The sequence below is a fragment of the Rhinatrema bivittatum genome, chromosome 5 (genome assembly GCF_901001135.1).
Source record: "Rhinatrema bivittatum chromosome 5, aRhiBiv1.1, whole genome shotgun sequence".
NCBI lineage: Eukaryota > Metazoa > Chordata > Amphibia > Gymnophiona > Rhinatrematidae > Rhinatrema > Rhinatrema bivittatum.
The window spans coordinates 171566719-171587385 of record NC_042619.1 but is presented as its reverse complement, the minus strand read 5'-3'; the positions used below and the strand labels follow the sequence as shown (position 1 = coordinate 171587385).

The 20667-nt window shown below is 42.5% G+C and overlaps 1 protein-coding gene across 1 annotated transcript in view; it reads left to right on the top strand.

Annotated features, from left to right (window-relative positions):
• KLF12 (Kruppel like factor 12) overlaps positions 1–20667 on the top strand; it is a 739644-nt gene that overhangs the window by 700596 nt on the left and 18381 nt on the right. The window lies entirely within an intron of this gene.

The window sequence follows — 20667 nt, the reverse complement described above, 5'->3', positions numbered from 1 at the left end:
CAGTTTCAAGATATAATAATGACTGTAATGAGCACACTCATGTTTTACAAGAAGCAATGAAAATGCTTCTTGATCAGTCTTATTGCGCAGGAAGCTTTGACTGGGTAGGATTGTGCAACAGTACCTCTTTCCAGACTCTCTATACAAAAGGCCCTATGAACTAAGCTTCATAGTATCATAGTAGATGCAGCAGAAAAAGATCACATGTCCATCCAATCTTCACAGTTTTTCCTTTCCACAGTGCTAAGAATATATTCTAGCTGCCAACCATAAAACGTGACCACCTAAAGCAGGGGTGATCAACTCTGGTCCATGAAAGCCACAAACAAGCTTGGTTTTCAGGATATCCACAATGAATATGCATGTGATAGATTTGCATGTACTGCCTCCATTATATGCAAATCTATCTCACTCATATCCATTGTGGATATCCTGAAAACTTGACCTGATTCTGGCTTTTAAGGACTGGAGTTGGCTACCCTTCACCTATAGGATATTATTTCTTCTTCAAGAAGGTTTTTTCTTCTTCCTCATTGTATGCCACCCTCCAGAATAGCTGAGCATATGATATCCACTTTTCAATTCACAGCCACCACCCCTCACCTTTCCTTCCATCCAACTACAGGGTCCCACAATAATCCAAATAGCCACCAACAGTAGTGCAGCTGTTTCTCAATTATCTGGACTCCTTAGTCCCTTTGGACTTTCTGGATGGTTCCCTGCCAACACCAACCAATTGCACTGACCCAATGAGCATGAAGTATATATATAAGTATATATAGTCTGCCAAACAGACCTGACTATTTCATCACCAGTATTCCTGCTAGGACTTCTAATTATTACTATACTTGCAGCCTGCCAAACAGTCCCAGCTGATAATTAATTCTATCATCACATAATTTACTAGGCACAAATTACCCGATTCACTAAGTATTCATTTTTTAATAAGCTACCGGGTGGCACTAATAAACAGATAATTTCACACGGGTACCTTATCTTTAGCTGAATTTTCAGCCTAACCTAACCAGTTAGATTGCCAGAGGATGTGGTTAAAGCAGTTAGTGTAGCTGGGTTTAAAAATGTTTGGATACATTTCTGGAAGAAAAGTCCATAAACTGCTATTAATCAAGTTGACTTAGAGAATAGCCACTGTCTTTAATAGCATGGGATCTATTTAATGTTGGGTACTTGCTAGGTACTTATAACCTGGATTGGCCACTGTTGGAAACAGAATGCTGGGCTTGATGTACCCTTGGGCTGACCCAGTATGGCAACTTCTTATGTTCTTATGTTATATTGGTTGCTGAACATTTTCCTAAATCTACTCTATCCAGATAAAATTTGTTCAATTTGATTTAGGGAAACTATTAGTTCAATTGGAGTTATCCAGCTAAATGTATCTGATTAGTGCTAAAAATCTGCATTGATCAGTTAAATAAAAAACCCACTTCAAGAATGCCTTCAGAGTCACCCGTTTTCTGACTGGCTAAATTAGTGCACCTTGTGGAGACACATTTAGCAGGTCAGCAAGAGAAAATGTTCATAGTCAGATATTCACCCAGCTAACCGCATCATTCTTCAAAATGCGTTATGGCGTTAACATACGCGTTAAGGTGTTTTTGCATGCGTAAAAAACTGGGATCCTTCATACTGAAAAGATCCAATATTAATACAAAAAGGGGAAATACTTCTTCTTTCTCATTTCAATCTCACTGGCAGGAAAGGTGGACAGAAAACTTCCTCCCAAATAAAATCACTATATACTCAATACCCTCAAAATACTAAGATGTACTTCCTATTCACTGGGAGTGGGTCAGAAAATGTGTTGTTTTTTTTCACTTACTACCTACTGAGCAAAAGACTTTGAGCCAATACTTTGTAGGGATAGGGGAATTACAAAAATCAAATCCTTCTCCTTTACTCAAAATGTCACACTGAACCTAGGTATCACCTGCTTGTATAAAGGCAAAAAGCTACCATTGCAACAACCTCCAACATTGGCACTGTGGCAAAATGATACGCTCTGACCTACATGCTGAGCCTTAACACTAGGTAAAATATCTAGTGGAGATTTCTATGCGGTCTCTACACAGTAGACTCAGGATAGAAGAAAATACTTTGTAAATCAGACTCAAAATGGGAAAAACCCTTTGGTTCATCTAGCCCAAAGTGATTGCAATTTATAATTTAGAATACTTGACTTGACAGTCTGGTCAAAAGCTCCAAGTGACTTGTTCGTGTAAAAGACATGTCCAACATAATTATACATGGTGCAGAATGACTAATCTAGCAATTTTACTGTACTATGAGACTTCAGAGATTTCAGTGTGGCTTTTTCATGTCTCAGAATTTCTAAAATACAACAGAATGAAAAGTTACCAAACTTTGCAGTAGCCCAGCCAGTGAATACAATTTCAGAGATAGGATGCAGAGCTCAAGTTGAGTCTGTCAAGAGCTAAGATCAACAGACAGTAGAGGTGTAAGCCAGGTCTATGTATGATTGGCACGCTGATTCTGTCCTGAATTTTCCCCATACCATACGTAGATGCATAGCAGGATTTAGCCATGCTTAAAATTTAGTGAAGTTGTTATTTAGAGGGCCATCATAATCTGAGGTCCTCATCTGTAGCTTGGGAAGCTCATGCCTGAAACTGACTTTGCATAGATGTAGTGCTATTTTTTGTTTTTTTAAGGAAGTCTGAACTGTAAATTCCATGCATGTAAAACCTAGACTTGGATTAGCCTTTCAGTTAAAAAAATGAAATCAGCTGAAAACCAGTGAAATAAGAATATCTCATGATTCCTGGTTCTAAGGAAATATTGTAAAATCCATTGTACTTTGCCTGTGCCATAACAGCAATTGAGAAAAGACAGTTTAGTCATTAAAGGGAACAGAAATGCTTCTGCAAAAGCTACGAATTTTGCAATTTTCCATTTTCTCCACCATTCTCCGAAGAGGTTTTTACAATTTTCTTATTTGTTTTAAACTTTGTTCCTGCAATATTCTTTGTTTGGCAAGTTTACTTGAACAGGAGCCAGACTGTCTGCCCCTGAAGCTAAATAGACAATTGGGGAGATTTAGACTTAAGGGCAGGCCTGACAGCAGGGGAGGAGGTGTTTAGTATCAGGATGAAAGGTAAATGAGGCCAATATTTAGAAGCAGTTGTCAGGTCTTTGCAGGTCCTTACACCTTTTATTACACCAGCATAAGAGTATAAGAAGCAGATCAACATACGGTAATTTCATCAAAAGTCAGTGATACTGACATATCCTGTCACATACGAGGGTTTGAGTTCCCCTTGCCATTCAATGGGCAGTGTGTGTAATGTCACTAAGGATTTGGGGGAGCTCTGGAATGAGTCTCAGCCCTAAAGCAGTGAAACAGAAAACCCCACAGATTTTCTGGACAAGATGTGAACATTCTCTGCTACCTGAACTAAATGGTCCCACAGTGTCTCGGATTGCAAGTGAGGAATTTGTGACACCGTACACAAGATCTTATGATCATTAACAGAGCCAAGGTTAAAGTTCTGCAAAAGCTTGACAAGTGTCCTGCCAGAGAACTGTAAATACATGTTTTCGTTGAAATACAGAGCCGAGAAATAAATGCATCGCCTTCTGCTCACGCACAAAAGTGTAATAGTCTCAAGTGTACGAAGGCACAATTACAACACAATTCTGTAACAAAATAAAAAGAGAACCAGTAAGCAATCCTCAGGCGCTGCAGATATGCTGTCAACTGATGCTAGGCTACTGCCTGATTTTAGCTTAGCAAATTGTATTTAGTTTGTTAAAAATGTCTGTGGTTCAAAAGAAGCCCCCATGTTCTTTGCAAGCAAGTTACAGTATTTGCCCCTCAGGTATGACGGTAACCATATATTTAAGTAATAATCATAACTTGCATGCACTGAAAATCTTTTTAGCCCTTACTTTGCTTCAGGCAGATTGAGTCATTCTTTTTATATCTGTGATCTGTAGTAGTTGATGTGCAATGCAGAATTTGGTATCAATGAATTATGAAATTCAAGCACGCTATATGAGACTGAGCAAGTCTGAGTAGGCAATCATGGATTGCAGCAGCAAAAAAAAACCTCTCCTTCCCTCTCCCTCTGTCTCATTCTAACCGGGTCAATTGTAACCTGACCAAGCCCTCATGAACCTTTTCCAAGAGTCCAGAAGCCCTCTGACATAAGTAATCAAGTGGAAAAGGAAAACACTGCATCTTAATTTATAACCTTAGCAAGGGAGTCTAGCCTGAACTTTATGATAAACATAATAATGTACTGCACCTAGGGATATGAGAGATCCCTGGGACCGAACACCCTCTCCTGAAGTAAGCTAGATTGTAATTGGATCATTAATGAGCCTAGGTCTTGCCTTACCGGACAGCCCGCCCCATGCAAGCTAATCTGCCAAAATTCGGACCTAAGACACGGTTAGAGCGGGAGCCACCAGCCTGATACTACACCAGAACCTAACCCTCCCTAGCTGGGCCCCCCAGCTGTTCCATTAGGAACCTGCAATCAGCTGACATTGCTCAAACATGCACCCCCCCTTCTCTCCCCACTTCCCCCACACACCTGGCTTGGGTACTGCACCCTGACTGTGATTATATGACTTGGTAAGAGACAAGCAATAAATTATGGTCCATAAAAACAAAACTAGTATGTAAACAATTGGACTTGCTAACATACAGGCCGATACAGTACAGTGCGCTCCGACGGAATGCACTGTTAACCTGCCCTTGGACACGCGTTTTCCCTTACCCCTTATTCAGTAAGGGGCGGAAAACGCGCGTCCAACCCGCGGCACCTAATAGCACCCTGAACATGCAAATGCATGCTGATGGCCCTATTAGGTATGCACGCGGGAATCAGTAAGTAAAATGTGCAGCCAAGCTGCACATTTTACTCTAAGAAATTAGCGCCTACCCAAAGGTAGGCGCTAGTTTCTGCCGGCACCGGGAAAGTGCACAGAAAAGCAGTAAAAAACTGCTTTTCTGTGCACCCTCCGACTTAATATCATAGCGATATTAAGTCGGAGGTCCCGAAGAAAAAAAAATTTAAATTTGGCCGGCGGCTGTCAGGCCGAGAACCGGACGCTCAATTTTGCCGGCGTCCAGTTTCCAAGCCCGTGGCTGTCAGCGGGCTCGAGAACCGACGCCGGCAAAATTGAGCGTCGGCTGTCAAACCCGCTGACAGCCGCCGCTCCGGGTCAAAAGGAGGCGCTAGGGACACGCTAGTGTCCCTAGCGCCTCCTTTTGCCCGTTTCTACCGCACCACCTAATTTACATATTGAATCACGTGCGCCGGGAGAGCGGGCGTTCGTCCGCTCTCCCGCGTTTTTACTGAATCGGCCCGATAGTAACTAGTCTAGCACACTCCCCCAGACAAAAGCAGAAATAGGGTGAATGGGTAGGAAAACAGCCTAGCAACTCCAAATGTGGAAGGAAGGAGGAGTAGGCTGGAGCCTATATGGCTCTTCTCTTATCCCCCCTTCTGTTTCTGCCCTTGCTGGACTCCAGTATATATAGGAATGCAACCCTGTAATGGTATGGGTCTACCCCTAGCTATGACCACATGGACCGCCTCCCCAGTGCGAGGGCTGCTAAGTCCGGTGGAGCCCAGCGGCCATGTGTGGGTTGGATTGGCTCAGTGGTGTGGGGCCGCTCGACAGGATGACATCACTTGCTCCTCGCTCTATCTTTTTCCCACCTCCCCTCCCCCCCTTGTACCCATTTTGCTGGTGGGCAGGATCTGCAAGTAGCCCAGCACTGCCTCTACAGCTTAATCCTGTTAATATATTCTAACTTTAACTAGGGTTAGTATGATCCAGTTTTTGGATGAGTAGCCTAGTGGTCAGAGCAGCAAGCTAAGAACCAAAGAAGCCAGGGTTCAAATACTTCTGATGTTCCTTCTGATCTTGGGCAAGCCACATCACCCTCCATTGCTTCAGGAACAACTTAGATTGTAAACCCTCTGGGACAGGGAAATACCGTCAACATAACTTGATTTGAGCTACCTATCATAAAGCGTGAGCTAAATTCACATAAATTAAACACCTGGATTATAACAGACTGTTTCCCTTTAGCTAATGCACTGGCTTGTGTGCTGTTAAAAGAGGTTACGGTGACAGAGATTTTACCACTGAGGATACCATTTTTTTGGGTTTTTTTTTCTTTTTCTGACCATTTAAATTTAAGAGCTCTTTTGTTTTAAAAATGAAGAATATTCTACTTACACATGAGCTTCGGTAGAGGCAAGTAAAAATATCCACAGTGAAAGTGGTAAAAATGAGACTTCTTGTCACTGGAGAAAACAATTGTAGCAACTTCTATGTTTGGGAAATGTATTCTAGTGCTTTCAGTACAGCTCTTGGACACTGAGCAATCATCCCTTTGAATACATGTGTAAATAAAGGACACCATTCAGTTTTTTCACTGCATTCGAGAACACCTCACCACTGCTACCAGAATTATACAAGTCTAGACCAAATGTTTTTTAAATTTGCTAATTTTGTGTATTACTTGAAAATTCAAAGTTTCCCTTTTTTTTGCACCTCCTTACCCTTTCAGTACTGAATTCCAATGTTTTAAAGAGCCCCTGAGTTCTCTCTTATCTCAGTTTATTGTCAGACTTGAGTAACACAATCCAGCATGCCACTTATCTGGATTAAAAATCATGCAGATAAATCAATCAGTCTTACACTCATTATAGATGCAATAGATTTTGGGAATTTATCCCGATCACAGACCTCTTGGCAAGAACACACACAGTGCATCTGAGTGTATTTTACATCATTTTCCCTTTAAAGCTCTTTCATGAATTATGGTCTTGAGAAACCACTGGGTGGTGCACTGGAACAGCAGATACAGACAGAGCTTTCTTCAACTAAAGACCTTTTACCATTCTGTGACTATGGAAAATACCGTTCTGGAATATTCAAGTCCCATAATTTGACAAACAACTAAAAAAATGTGTTGACCAAGAACTTTCAAGAAGTCTTAAGACTCTGCTTGAGATGTGACTGTACACCTGGGGAAATAACTTTTGATATCGAAAGAATGTTGTCCAGTGGGAATTTCCATATTAGAGGTCATCAGGAATGGTCCTCATGAAATTGGATCAGCACCATTTGGAGACATTTAACAGGATCCCTGTCATTGAAGTTGATAGAATACTTGTGAACAGGGTATTCAGGTATTAAAAACCTCATTAGATCTGACAGCAAAAGGTATTAAAGACTTCCAAAATGAACCATAAATTCAATGTCTTATTTTGTAAGGGGTGATTTTCGCACTGCCTGCCTTGCTACAAAGTCTGCAGTTACTTTTTTATCTGCTGTCTTTAAACCAGTTTTCAAAGTAAATGTACTGTATGCTCATGCTTTCATGGAGCAAAGTATACGCAAACATATGCACTACTTTTGCCCTGGATACATTTTACATGGAAAATAACATGCCGGACAAGCTCAAGGCACGTTACGGTTCAGGTACAGTAGGTAGTTCCCTGTCCTGGATGGCTTAAGAATTTATGGAATGAATTTTCAAAGGAGTTTCACGCATGCTATTGCGTAAATATTGAGAGTACATGTGTAATTTTGGTGTAATGTGTACATTTTACCAGGGATAAAAGGGATGGTCTAAGGGCACGCTGGGATAGGGTTAAGAAATATGCGCACTAGTTGCTATTTTGAAAGAGATATACACAATTACATTACCAAGCTTGTTCATATACTTTTGTACTTGATAATTGACTGGGGCAAGTGAAATCAAGACTTTTCTGCAGTTTTTGGGTGGGAAGTCTGGGGGAAGTGGTGGGGATTCAGGGTGAAGTGCTAGAAGGTCTAGGTGAACTGGGAAGGACTGGGAGAACTGGTGGAGGTATTGGCAGGGCCAGTGGAAGCACTAGGCAAAGTAAGCCTGGGCCTAGGGCACTGAGCATTAAGGGGCGTGAGCAGTGGGGTACTGCGTTGGGGGGCAATTCCCACGGGTGCAGGGCCATAGGGGGGGTCGCTGATGGCCAACATGGCCAGACACACACAGCAGGAAGACTGACGGGGCCATGGTGGAGCTCATGTCCAAACCTGCAGGTGCTCCTCCTCCTTCCTGCCTGCGCGGCCCCGGAAGAAAAATGTTGCCAGAGCCGCAAGGGCAGGAAGGAGGAGGAGCTTCAGCTGTGTGCAGAAGAAGAGCAGTGTTTATGGTCATCCTTGAATCCCAAGTCGCAGCGGGCTAAGAAAAGGAGGAGTCCGGGTAGCAAGGCCACCACGGATCCCACATTGTGGGCTGCCTGAGAAGATCAGGGCTGCTGCAGAGCCCATCCTGTGGCGACCCGTGAAGAGGAGGCCCAGAGGCAAGAGAGATGCTGAGGGTCTGTAGAGTGTGTGTGTGTGTGTGTGTGTGTGTGTATGTATGAGATAAGTTGAGAGATTGTGTGTGTGTGTGAGAGAGTGAGTTGAGAGACTGTGTGTGTGGGAGTGAGAACCTGAATGTTTGCAGAGACAGCATGTGAGAGCCTCTGTGTGTGTGAGAGAGACAGCATGTGGGAGTGAGAGAGAGCCTGTGTGTGAGAGAGTCAGACAGCATGTGCAAGATAGAGACTGTGTATGAATTATTGTATGAGAGAGAGCATGTGAGAGTGAGAGCCTGTGTGTGTGTGTGTGTGTGTGAGAGAGAGAGAGAGAGAGAGAGAGAAAGTATGTGAGAATGAGAACCTGACTGTGTGTTTGAGGGAAGAAGACAGATGGAAAGAAAAGAAATAAAAAAAAGACAATGTAAAAGGAATTGGCAAAAAAACAAGAAAGGGAAGGTGGGAAAAAAAAGCCTGTGACCAACCGATTAGAAAACTAAGATCAGACAGCAAAGGTAAAAAAAATAAATCACATTTTAGTGATTGGCACATGTAATCTTTGGGAATGTGCAAGAGTAGCACTTTTTCTATGCGGATCTCACGATGTACGAGATCAGCATGGAGGAAGTGGAAGTCCACGGGGCCTGCACAGAGGAGGCAGCAGAATGGGCTTCAGTGCCAGTAGCAGCAATCAGCACCTCCCCAATAGCCACGTGGCAACAGTGACAGTGGCAGCAGAGTAATGAGAGAGGCTCCGAGGTTGCTGGCAAAAGAAAGAGAGGGGGGTCTGCCTTTAGTGTGTGCATGTGTATGAATGGGAGTCTGCCTGGGGGTGTATGTGTGTGAATGCATGGGTACCTGCCTGAGGGTGTGTCTGTGTATGAGAATGAATGGGTGTCTTCCTGGGGTTTGTATGTGTGAGAATAGGTGCTTGCCTGTGTGTGGTGTATGTGTGTGTGAGAATGAATTGGTGCCTGCCTGGGGGTCTGTGTGTGTGTGTGAGAATGAATGATTGTATGCCTGGGGGGTAGGGAGGGAGTGGTGTTGAAAATGAATGGGAGCCTGCCTGCCTGGGGGGTCAGTGTGTGTGTGTGTGTGTGTGTGTGTGTGTGTGAGTGTGAGAGAGAGAGAGAGAGAGAGAGAATGACTAGGAGCTTGTCTGGGTAGTTCTGTTTTTCCATTGTTAATACATAGAGTCTGGCTTCTTGGGGTTTCCATTTCAGTTTTTTTCTAATTTGTGCTCCTTTATTTTGTATTCTGTACTTGGTGAGGGTCTGTCTCTGCTTTGTGTGTGTGACCATGATGAGAGATTCTGCTAGCATATAGTGTCTGTTTAGGGATCTATAGCAATTGGGTTTGCTTTGTTTCCTCAGCAGGTGGTGCTTTTGTATTCTAGGACCCAGTGTAATATTTACCCTTGCTTTTTCACAGGTAGGGTTATTGTTGTTTGAGTCCTTGGTGCTGTTACTGTTATTTCATGATAGGATTGCAGTTTAGATTTTGAGTGTCTTTTTTCAGGGTTTTGTGTTAGTTCACAATGTGTCTGGCAGTGGAAGGTGTTTGTGCTGCTGTTACTGTGAGGTGACACAGAATTTGAAAATATCTTTTAGTATGATGAGCTGTAAGGGAAACATCCAAGCTCCATTGTTTGGAGGAATTTCAGTGTATTACAGAACTGTTAACATTCTGTTCCTTCCTATATATTCCAGACTTTACTCTCATAACCATATAGAATTAGTTGAATGAGGCTATCAAATAATTTTATAGTAGTTTTACTAGAAGTGTGAAACTGGCCAGCTTTTTAAAATTATGCAGAAGACCCTTTGGACTTTTTTATTAACACTTTTTTTTTATAACCAATTTTAAAGCAGGATCCATGCTATAGAGGTGGGTGTGTGAAGAAATGTCATTTTGGCTCCCCCCCAAAAAAAAAAAAAATTCTGTCTAGAGACGCCACTGATTTTCTGTGACCTTAAGCATTAGTATTTATTTATTTATTTATTTATTTATTTAACACTTTTATATACTGAAATTCATGTCGAAAATTACATATCACTTCGGTTTACAGTATAACATAAACTAGCATGTAAGAATGCTTTTACATTTAACAGTTATAAGATAACTTGGTGCCAAGTAACAGGGTCAAAGAACAATTGAATGATTGGCTTATCATTCAATTATCATATAAATATAAATGTATCATATAAATAGTACAAGAAGGATTAAGGGGGAGACGCTGGAGAGGCACACAAATGCATTGGCCCCCAGGCGCCGGAGACCCTTGGTGCGCCACTGGGTGCAAGCCATATGGGGCCGCAAGCGGCGGTAAAGAGGAGTGGAGAATTGGAGGGCCGCAAGCAGTGCCCAACCTGCTCGTGACCCAGAAAACCACACATTCAGTGGGTGTGATCGAGAATGAGGTAGGAGTGAGGGCCAAGACTGGGGGTGGCGGCACGACCGGGAGGAGGTGGGGGAGGCGCAAGGGAGAAGGCTCACCTAGGGCGCCTAATCCCCTTGCACTGGCCCTGGGTATTGGCAAACTAGTAAGTCAGTGTACTAGATCATACTTTGTACCTGTTTCCATGCTTAATTCTGGGTGTTTATTTGCACAGTGTCACAGTTATTTTGCACAGAAAATATATGCACATATGCTTTTAAAATGGGTAGAGAAAGTATGTTTTCTTCCATTAGAAATATTCATGCTACCGAAACATACATACATTCTTTTGGAGTAGAAATGTGCAGTATTTTATAAAAAGCACAGCTTTTACTGCATAGTTTATAAAATAATTGAATTGATCTCCACGCATTCTTTTACACATGCAAAAGCTGTACCAGCAATAGGTTTGCAAGTTAGGCACCTTGGTTGTACTTGAGGCAATGGAAGGTGGTAGGGATGTGCAGCAGGGACGTATACGTTCGATTTGGTATTCGTATTCGTCGGGACCCAAATCTGTTACATCCGTTTTCGGGGGACCCCGATTCATCCATTAATTTCATATGGTATTCGTTTCCCATTAAAGTTAAAAAAAACCCCATCCCAACCCTTTAAATTTAATTAACTACAACCCTTCCACCCTCCTGACCCCCCCAAGACTTGCCAAAAGTCCCTGGTGGTCCAGCGGGGGTCCTGGAGCGATCTCCTGCACTTGGGCCATCGAATGCCGGCATTCAAAATGGCGCCAATAGTCTTTGCCCTTACTGTGTCACAGGGGCTACCGGTGCCATTGGTCGGCCCCTGTCACATGGTAGGAGCACAAGATGGCGCCGGCCGTCCATTGCTCCTACCATGTGCAGGAGAATGCTCCAGGACCCCCGCTGGACCACCAGGGACTTTTGGCAAGTCTTGGGGGGGGGTCAGGAGGGTGGGGGTTTTATTTGTTAGTGATACATTGTATTCGTGGGGGTTTGCCATATGTTTCAGAACCCCACGAATGCAACAAATAGGGACCTATACATTGCGGATTGTGCATTCGTTCAAAACGAATGCACAATTCTAGGGATGTGCATTCGTTCAAAACGAATGCACATCCCTAGAAGGTGGTGACAAGTTGAGGTCACAAAAAATGTCAGTGTGAGAAGTAGGCTTCCCTGGTTCTCAATCTACTGCTCTGACTTCTAGGCCACTCCTTCATTCTTCCTCTCCTCTACTCCTACCTGTGTTATTTTCCTCTGCTGACCTAAACACACTCTGGGGAACTCTTGCTCTTAAAGCAATTTAAAATATGCACTTTGTGGAGCCCCATGCACACTTCTAGTGTGGCTGCCTATGTAGAGGAATGGTCAGCAGAAAAAGGGAGATGATATTGCCCCTGTATAGGTCTGTGGTGAGATCTCATTTGGAAAACTGTGTTCAATTTTGAAGACTGTAACATAGAAACATAGAAATGACTGCAGAAGAAGACCAAATGGCCCATCCAGTCTGCCCAGCAATCTTCTCACTTTTTTTTTTCTCATACTTATCTGTTTCTCTTGGCTCTTAGTAACCTTTTGGTTCTATTTCCCTTCCACACCACCATTAATGTAGAGAGCAGTGTTTTGAACTGCATCTAAGTGAAATATCTAGCTTAATTAGTTAGGGGTAGTAACCGCCGCAATAAGCAAGCTACACCCATGCTTATTTATTTACACAGACTATGTAATTCAGTCCTTGTTGGTTGGTTGTTGTCTGTATATAGATCCACTTTTCTTCATTCCCCCTGCCGTTGAAGCAGAGAGCTATGCTGGATATGCATGAAGTATCGGTCTTTCTCCCCTGCCGTTGAAGCAGAGAGCTATGCTGGATATGCGTGAAGTATCAGTCTTTCTCCCCTGCTGTTGAAGCAGAGAGCTATGCTGGATATGCATTGAAAGTGAAGTATCAGGCTTATTTGGCTTGGGGTAGTAACCACCGTAACAAGCAAGCTACTCCCCGCTTTTTTGTGAATGCAAATCCTTTTTTCCACATTTCCTCTTGCCGTTGAAGCTTAGAGCAATGTTGGAGTTGCATTAACCATGTATATGTTTATTGAATAAGGGTATTATCTCCAGGCAGTAGCCGTCATTCCCGCGAGCCACCCACCTTCAAAAGGGTATAAACAGGATGAAATCGGTCCAGAAGGTGGCTATTAAAATGGTCAGTAGACTTCATTCTAAAGCATATGGGGATAAGCTTAAAGTTTTAAACATGTATACCCTGGATGAAAGGTGAGATAGGAGAGTTATGATAGAGATATTTAAATAACTCAAAATCTACCCTTCCTGCACTGGAAGCATAAACAGTGTCAAGATTACACTTCGAACATGTAGCTCATAGACAGAAAATGCACTGGATCACCAGGCATGGGTGAATTGGGAACCCGGTCCTAGCGGGGATTTGTTTTCCTTTTGGGAGAAAGGGAAGGGACTTGGGGGTGGGGGCTGGAGGAGGTTGCCAAGTGACATTTTGTAACTTGAAGGGGGATGGAGGGTCCGGCAGCAGAAACATATTATATGGTTGAGCAACGGAGAAGGGGGCCTACAGTGGATACCAGAACATTTTTTATAATTAGGAAGGGGTGTGATATGGGGGTCCAAGGCCTGATAGAACTTCAATGTAAATTGGGAGGGAGGGGCAAGAGGAATCAGACTGCAGACCCCTTTATTTTTTTGTTTGTTTTGCTTCACATCCTTATTTAACTAGATATCTTTTGGAGATATCCGGTTAAGTAGGAAGTTATCTGGCCACACAAGGCCAGATAGATCTGAAATTTGGCTTAGTTATCTGGATAACTATGCCATACCCCAGAATATTCCCAGAATGCCTCTTTTTTATCCAGCTAAATTAAAAGTCGGATAATGACTTATTCAACTATAATTTAGCCAGATAAATGGTTAGATATGACCAAACCTGCCATTTAGATGGATAACTTGTAAGTTATAGTCACAAAGAATACCAAAAGTGTCCAAATTAATATTTCCTTCACCAAGAACCTTAAAAGTGAATATATTATATACTAGGCTTCATTGACCTTCATAATAGGCTTCATCGTATAGCATAGTTTCACTTTCATATTCCACCTTATATTTAATCATTGGTCAATACTGATGTTTAATTTTTGTTATGTTTTTTACTTTGCAAATCCTCTCATGTGAATGCCACCTGTAATGTGCTTTTTTTTTTAAATCATGATACCGAATCTAATCAGGCATGTTACTTAGCTTTGCATATAGCTTTGTTCACATAGCCCAGTAAAAACGACCTACCCAGAATTTATCATCTATTTCAAGTCTGTGGTTATAGTGTTAACTTATAAGTTATCCATCTAAATAGTTTTTGAAAATTGACCTCTCTATGACCATTTTCTTTGATATATATATAATAGTACTGAAGAAATTGGTATTTAGATTATGGAGTGTTCTATATTAAGATTGATGGAGGGGTGGAAGTTGCTGAAGTCTTTGTGGACTTCTCATAGTAGGTGTTTTTCTTCTCTCTAGATGACAAATCATCAACATACAGTATGTACAGTATATAGAGGTTTGTATAATTGTTATGTGACGGGATCACCATTCTTCTCCATTTACTTGCTTATTTTTTCAAGGAACTTTGGGTGGGGGAGACCTCGCGCATCCTTGATCTTGAGTTTTCAAGGCAAACAGTACTGTTGAATAGCTACTGGAAGGCTTTCTAGCACAGCACTGAGCCTTGGGTTGTATGGGTTTAGCTGTGAAATTTCATCTTGAAGTTACCAAGGGATTTGAAGAGGGTTTCCCCTTAAGGGAGATAGGAGAGATAATTCCTTGAGAGTGGCCTAGAAGAGTATAAAAACCTGGTCCAATTGGTGCAATGGGCCCGCTCTATTGAATTTGGCTTTTGAGGAGGAGAGGAACTGCCAGGATGTTGGGCACCCAGAGGAGTCAGCTGGTGGGTCCGGGGACCCCTCCAATGAGGGGTGGGCCCTGCAGGAGCTCTTCCCCTGAAGGGAAGAATCCCAAGTCCATGGAATGGAAGAAGTGTTTCTCCCCCTGAGATAATGATCTGGAGTTGCCTGAGACAGGGTCTTCCAAGTGGAGGGATTCCTCAAGGAGAACCAGGGTATAAAGAAGCCCATAGAGAGCTGCACACCACTGAAAGAAGTGACACTGGACCTATGAGGAGAGGCGACTAGTGGCCCAAGGAACTGTGAGTAGGAAAATGGAAATAGAGTTGACTTGGGGGGAACAAGTGACTCCAGAAGAGTTTAGGAGTGGGAGCCCCATGTCCCATGTAGTAATTTGGTCATAGGAGGGAAATACATTTTGAGGACAAGGTAGAGTTGTATGAGAATGATGTCATAAGCCTTATGATACTGGTTAATTGACATGTGTACTTCATACCTTGGCTGAGTATCCAGTGAACACTGCATTATTCAGCAAATTTGTACATCCTCACAATTGTAAATTGTTGCTGGCTGGTAATCAAAGAAAACAGAATTCATGGTTTGCCTTAGACTGGTGATTTGCAACATATCTTGGGCTGCCAGAAATGAAGATCCAGAGATATAAGAAGGGACCAGGGTTCACAGAGGAGAGATTCAAAGAGGGGCTCCCTGTTCAACTGAAGAGGATGAACCTATACCCCACTGCCTCTAACCTGGGTCTACTTTACCTTCTGCTTGACCAGAAAGTTGTTGAACCCAAAAAAGTAACTCCAGCACAACCCCAGCAGACTGTGTCAGTTGAAGAGAAAAAGAAGAGGATATCAGATGCTCCAAGGCTGGGCCTGACCTAGACCGAGGTTCATGTGTCGGAACTCGGCCTCCAGGCAAGGCCCTGGGATCAGGATCTGGCCTATGGGATAGGCTGTGGCATTGGCTTTGGGCTTGGGCTCCAGTCTAGGCCAAGGCCCAGGCATCAGGCCTGGGTCCAGTTGTGGTCCCAGCATCAGGAGCTGCAGGTCTCTGAGCTGGGCTGTGGCGTCTGCACCTTGGTAGCCTTGAGTAGGCCAAGGTTGAGGTCACAGTGATCTACCACAGTCTCTGCCTATGAAAGGCTGAGTCCAAGGCATTGGGACCCAGCCTCCAGGCTGGGTCTGGCTGTTGGGCCTCAGTCTAGATCAAGGCCCTGGCATCAGGACCCAGCCTTTATGCCAGGCTGTGACATCAGGCCTGGGCCTATGGTCAGACCTAGGCCTCACCGGCAAATCCCCACCAAACTGAGTAAGTGGGAGCCAGGGAGGGAACCTGGTCCTGGCATTTTTCAGGGTGGGTGGGAGGCCTGGGGGGGGGGGCTGTTTTTGTTTTTTTTGGCCTTTTTTTTAAATGATTCATTTTTGTTCACACAAATGAAACAAATGAAACATTTCATGAACTGAAATTCGTGGAAAAAAAACCTCCCGAAAACAAAACAAAAACATTTTATTTCCCTGCACATCCCATTCCCTAATCTGTAGCTGGTGTTCAAATAAAAGATAGTCTTTACTAAAACTTAAAGAAGAGGATCCAGGTCAAAATGACAAAAATAAGAATCAACATACATCCAGTGATCAATAAAAAAAAACGGATGGTTTCTCTGACCATCCTGGTTGAAAATATCCCCACCAATCAGAGTGGGATAACTAGATTGTAGTTCCAGTTTGCTGAACTGGTCTGGAAAAATCCCCAAGCAAAATATCCAAAAGAGGGTTCTAACAAGTCAAAATCTTCAAATGTAAGTCAACTACCAAGAAATAAAAGAAAGTAAAGACTATCTTTTATTTGAACACCAACTACAGATTAGGGAATGGGATGTGCAGGGAAATAAAATGTTTTTGTTTTGTTTTCGGGAGATTTTTTTTCCACGAATTTCAGTTCATGAAATGTTTCATTTGTTTCATTTGTGTGAACAAAAATGAATCATTTAAAAAAAAGGCCAAAAAAACAAAAACAGCCCCCCCCGCCCCCCGAGGCCTCCCACCCACCCTGAAAAATGCCAGGACCAGGTTCCCTCCCTGGCTCCCACTTACTCAGTTTGGTGGGGATTTGCCGGTGAGGCCTAGGTCTGACCATAGGCCCAGGCCTGATGTCACAGCCTGGCATAAAGGCTGGGTCCTGATGCCAGGGCCTTGATCTAGACTGAGGCCCAACAGCCAGACCCAGCCTGGAGGCTGGGTCCCAATGCCTTGGACTCAGCCTTTCATAGGCAGAGACTGTGGTAGATCACTGTGACCTCAACCTTGGCCTACGTTTTTTTCTTCACCCAATCTATTAACTGGTCAAATAAGTCAAAAGATCTCTGATTCCAGTCCTTTGGTATGCAGGGAGTATATCCCTCCTTCAGACACTGAGCAGTCAAAATCCAAAAATCTCTTCCTCAAAACCTCTTTGCCAAATGCTTGAATTGCCTTCTGTGCAATCCAGAGGGAATCTCCAGCTATTCAAGCATCTTGCTTTGAGATCCTGGGGAAATGTCTTGTACTGCTGCCTTGAGATCCTTGAGCAAACTCTATCTTACTTTCTTCTCCTTAGCAGCTGACCCATTCTTCCTCTATCACCTTCCCACTGAAGCACTGGGCATGTTCCAACATTATATATTCCCATTACCCCAAAAAGGCTCTCCCCCAAAAAAGTGGGATTATAGCATTGGGCGGAATCAACAATATCAAAACTCCTCCGACTACCCCAGATACAAAAATCACATAGGGATAATGTTAGTTACTGGCATAGCTTCGCCACAGTTAGAACTCCTCTCCAGCCATGAACTAATACTGGTTATTGCACCTTTTCTGATCTTTTTGTCTCTTACATCAGGAATTTTTTTTGTCTCGTAGCATCAAACGTGATTAGGAAATAATTTAATGTCAGGATGCCTTGGAGCTACAGGGGGCTACAATCATTCTGTGGCTGGAAGTAATGTGCCAGTTCATGGGCATAAACTGAGAAATCACCTCATGTGTTTTCTCAAGAAGACAGTGTAGTTTCAGTCTCCCATGCCTATTTCTTACAAAGCAAAGTACTGCATTCTTTGAAGGTTGTGGTACTGTTTATTGGACCAACCTAGCAATTAACCAAAGATACCATACATGGGCTTTCATGACTATTTATAGTTCTTGTCATCAGATGTGATACAGAGAGGCATCAAAGTGTGCATGTGCTATGTCAGTCAGTACCGATAATATATATAATTCAAAATGGGTGTTCTTCACTGTAGAAGAAAGCCCTTAAAACATGCCAGAACTAGAGAGATATAAAGCCAGGCATGCCAGAATATTTCAAAAGACAAAGAAATTCAAATCACAAAAAGTGTGGTCACATACCATATACCCAATTTTTGGTTTTCATCCTGAAACCATTTAAATGAGTAAGCCTAAAAAGATGAAAGGAAGAAGGTTCAATCATTCCCGATGTAAATTGTTCTGTCTGTTGTTTTTGTCTTAATGTAAGATCATCTCCTTATTTCTCCAGCCAAACCATGTGAGTGTCATAAAGGTAACTTTGTTATCAACAAAGCTAATTACACCATGATGTGGTGGTGATTTTCTTGCTTATACACCTCACATTTTGAAGATGACTGCATACCTATGTGGCAAGAGTTTATCAAAGCAATAATTGTAATTGGTTGCCGTATGCTAAGAGGATATCTAGAAAGTTTTATGAAAAGGATTTTTCTTTTATACGTTTATGGGGGAAACTGCAGGACCAAAAAAAGCAAAAAAGTCAAGTGTTACACTATATTCTCTGAGAGTGTAAATTAATGTTTATGCAACATTAAAGGAGACTAGGGATGTGCATGTATTTTAAAGTGAATGCAATCTGCACCAAATCACTCATTTTTGTGTTAGTTCATTTTACCCCAAAACAAATTCACAATCCCCCCAAAAAATCTCAATAATTTTTGGATTTATTCATTTCAGAAAAAGAGCGTATGCTATTTGGAAATAGCATGTACTCTGAGAATAGTGTACACTATTTTCCAAAATGAATAAAAATAAAAAAACAAGCTCATGAAAAGAAAACATGAATAAACAATGATCTGAAAATGAATGAAAGGAACCAAACAAAAAACATTCCCCTGCACATCTCAAAAGAAGATACACCTGGTTTATGAATTTCCCATTTATTCCTTAAGTATACAAGAGATATCCAGAAAGAAAGATAACTAAGAAAAGAGCCACAAATAAGCAGCATTTATAAAGGAACATTTTATTCATTCAACAGTGGTAATAAAACCAAAAAGAAGACACAGTTCAGTTACCTTTGCATTTTTTTTAAAGGCAAACGTTACCAATCTATAAGCACATACAAAATTGAAATCTGACTTATTGTATGAGTGCATCCAAACAGAAACTTGCAATGCTTATTTCCTTGGTAAAATAAAATGACTGGTTAGATAAACTTAGGCTTGATCCAGGTTTCTTTCTAATAAAACCAAGAATCTTGATTCCTTCAATTTGAGACCGGTAAGGACGATGTAGTGAAGATTCAGGAATACAAACATGAAAAAATAGCCCCTAGCTATTCAAAGTCAGAGCAGAGGGAGCCAGTCTGGTGGCTCAGTGGATTTAACACGTAGATCAGGTCCTTTATCCCTTGCACTTACCAGGGCTAGGGTTGCCACATAGCCCTTGGGTGGAAGGAACAACAGTCATCAGACAATGGTGAGATCTAGTTGTCCGATCCCAAGATTGCAGGGTTCCAGAAGAAGCCCTGGTGCATGGCCCCAGGCTAAAGACTGTTATCGTGATGACTGAGTTAAGTGAGATGGGGGGAGGATATCAAATAATGGGAAGAAATTCCTGAGTAGCTGTAAATGAAGGCTCATGGTGCTGAATTCCAGTCCCGGTTCCAGCTGAGCTGGAAGCCCAGAGAAGCAGGAAAAAACTGTAGGGCCCCAAAATAATTTTATAGGAGAGACTGCACAGGAAGCCAAATACTGGTGATTTGGGCCAATAACGGGAATATAGCCAAGCATTTTGTGCCTGCCCTGCTTTGAGCCATGGAATTTAATTAATTTTCTCATGTCTTTATGCATGAATTTCATTAGCTCTTTCTGCAAAATTATTTGGGTGATAATGTTCCCTTTTGAAAAAAGGCTGGAAAAGCACAACGAGTATGCGTAGGTCATGATGTCAGTGTGAGCTAATGGCAAAAGCCCAAACCAGCTGCTCGCACATCGGCCTCCACACTGTCTCATTGGCATGTCCTCTGAAACAGCTCCAGCTCCACAGGAATCAATAGGGAAAATCCTACCGCTCACAAAAAAAAGAAAATTGATTAGAGTCAGGAAACAAACCACCAAAGTTTTACCAAGCTGCAGTACATGAGGAGCCGCTGGCATGCAATGCCAACATGAGGCCAGATGTGAAAATAATACATTTGTTTCTTTATTCAAAGTTGTCCTCTCTGTGAAGGGAAAGCATGCAGAGAACACTGACGTACACATTTCCCTTCCACTGATCATATGAATATCACCCCCTACATTGCTGTCATGACCCCACAATCTCGCCGTTCACACAGGTCAGTAAGGCTAGGGGCCCCTGACCACTGTCAAACAAAAAAGAGGGCTTCTTAAACGCATTACCTATCCTGCATCCACAGCGGTTCGTGTCGTAATAGAGGGGATTCTGCCTTCATGTATCCCATTCCAGCAAGACCCTGCCACTTTCTGCAACACAATCTTATATATAAGCTGGCACAGTGCTCTCTGAGCTAGGACAGCTTGAATACCTCCTGCCATCACAACTCTGAATAACAATTCATGTTACATCTGCAGGTAACCATGCCATACACACACAAATGGACATATCTGGAGATGAAAGAGTGTCTGTTGTCAGTCACTGTTCCTGCCCTTTCTCTAAAAGTTGCTGCTTATAATCACCCAAAAACACATGATCCCTGCT